Raw genomic sequence first — 2,813 nt, 5'->3', positions numbered from 1 at the left:
TGCAGACCCTGAGTCAGAGATGAAAGTAGGGATTGGATACAAACCCTTGTTTGGGTAGGGGGTAGAAGAGGGTGCTGAAGGTGGAGGCCTAATCCACAGACTAGATTTAACAGCCTCTTCTAACATTTCCTTCAAGAAGCAAACAAAACAGGAAAACAACAGAAAAAGATCAAAAAACAAGCCAACACTGTATCTTACAACACAAACTCACCTGAACAGGCCACGTGGTCCCAAAGAGAGACTCTAGCTGGCCACACCCCCACCTTATCTACACTTCCTCTTCCTGGATCTCTTCCTATTGGGAGAGAGAAGATGGGGCGGGGAAAGCAGAGCCGAGGAGAAGTGTCTTGTTCAGACTTTTAGTTGTGAATCAGCAAACAAAAGAAGTGTCAGTAGTGGTAAAAGCTGCCAAAGACGTGTCGTCAGAGCGTCAGGGTCTTGATCATCGGCGCATCATTTCTCATCTTATTTGTAGTTTGAATAACAGTCCAGCATAACATAAGTTAAGGATGCATCAGCAAACATGGCTGACAGTGATCAGATACAGGTGTTGACACGGCTCCAGCTAGCATTTTCAGGGACATAATGTTCACATGCATGCAAACACATACCTGCACGCTCCAAACACCTGAGCATAACTGGGGCACTGGTGTGGCTGTGAGCGCGCTCACTGATGTGAAACATGGAAGGAAATGAGCAGAACCTCCAGTGAGGCAGGAGCTGTCCTTTGAGCAGCCTGTCTCTGTTTTTATGGCTCCGCTTGCTTCCTCAGATTAACAAGAACAGAACAGTTATTTATAGAGCATGGAGAACAGGGGATTAGAGCTATTCCTGTTGTGTTTTGGATGCTTCTTTGATGACTCAAGGTGCGGAAGTGTGTACTTGTGCGTAAACTGTATGTCTATGTGCATAATGAGCCCTCTCCTCATCTGACACTGCTCCCCACACACTGCTGTCAGCGGGAACGCATCATTTGTGCTTACCTACCTGTCTATACAGGTCCATGCTTACAAGTGCATTTTGTAGTGTGAACGTTCACATATCTATAATCTGAATTAGGCATATGTGTATTGGTTATTTCTGATGTTGATTGCATGCATGTATTTGAATTTCCTGCAGTTTTCTGTCACCGTGAAGCATCTTTTTTTTCCTGCTGAATGAGTCAAACGAGCAGCAGGTTCCTGTTTATTTTGGGTCTGGCTGTATACAGAAACAGGGCAGGATATTAAAGTACTCACAGGAGGGTGGTGGTGAGGGCAGTATGTGTGTGTGTCCTGAAAATAACACAAATCTAATGACACAGACTGATATCAGCGGACAAAATTCACAATGAGTCACATGCAGCGAAACTTTTTCTGCAGACAAACTTAAAAAATAAGCTTTAAAAATACAAAGACTTAACAGGGAAAGCACACTTTTTTGTGGAAAATGTTAAATTGTGTTTTTTTGGTTGTTGCACTTGTTTCCTTTGGTAAAAAGCATCAGATCAGACCAGCTGGGTTGTTAAAAGCAAGTGCACTATATGAGGTTTGCTGATAGATGAATCCGGGCTGTAGGTGGAAGCAAACAAGCTGCAGTTACCGAGGTGACAGATGCATATAAACACGCATATAAAACTGTAATGTATATACATTGATCCAGTAGAACCAATTATAGATATATGTTAAAAATATAGTCAACAAATTCCGTTAAAATAAAAGTTATAATCTACAAAACATAGACTTTTCTGTTCTGTTCAGCTGCTACAACAACAAAATGAGATGGAAAGTAAAGTCCACAAATCTCTGCTCTATGAAATCACTTTTACGATAAAAAATCTCACGTTAATCCTCGTGTTTTGATCTGATTCTGAGCGTCATGCCAACGAAAGACGAACCAGAGCGGTGTGCCACTAAGCTGCTACTGCATATCTCTTGCTAGCTTGGGACTGGCTGCAGTTCCACTCGTAGAGTATCACGTGTTTCCGATTTTTCAGCAAATTATGGATTATTACGACAGAAATCATTGAGATTGATGATTTAAATCATAAGCAAGTAACTCCACACAGCACTTACACACCCAGACTTTGGAGGTCAGACGAGAGGCGAGACGTCACTTTGATACCTGTTGTAGAAACATGAGATAAAAGACTTTCAAAGATTCATTTCTGGTCTTGATGTTTAACACTTCTAGTCCAGAGTGTGATTTCTCCACAGGACAGAAAGCAATAATCAGTCCTGGCTGTGTGCACGTCGCTGCTTCTCCCTGAAGAGAGCCGGATCTCCCACGGCACAGCGTCTTAATCTCAGGACAGCGAGAGCGGCCTTCTGGGAAATCTGCAGGGACGAGCGACAGCAGAATTCAGCTGACGTCCTGTTGACTCAGCAGAAAACCACAATGAAGTCCTGGAGAGGAGGAGCAGATGGAGGAGTGGGACAATCATATGAAGTCTGTGTGTGTGTGTGTGTGTGTGTGTGTGTCAGTGATGCTGATCGGTCACTGCTTACTTGAATGCCAATGAAATCAGATTCATTTCATTCATTCATTTCCCTTCCTTACATGTTGCGTTCAGGAGACGTATGGACAGGCTGAAAACACAACGCCTCCAGCACGGAGGCATAAAAATAGATCAAACTCAGTTTTTTCTGCTATTTTAAACTTCTTCTCCACCACATTTCAGAGGAAAATTGATCCTGTTTGTTCCACTTCATTTATCTGACAGCTAGTCACTCAAAACCTTCAGATTAAGATGTTAAATAAAAAAAGAACTCTGACAATCTTATAAAATAAAGACATAGATTAAACCTGTGGCGACCTCCTTGGCTTGACCCTTC

Source organism: Chelmon rostratus, chromosome 2, assembly GCF_017976325.1.
Source record: "Chelmon rostratus isolate fCheRos1 chromosome 2, fCheRos1.pri, whole genome shotgun sequence".
Taxonomy (NCBI): Eukaryota; Metazoa; Chordata; class Actinopteri; order Chaetodontiformes; family Chaetodontidae; genus Chelmon; species Chelmon rostratus.
Note: the sequence above shows the minus strand (reverse complement) of the source record.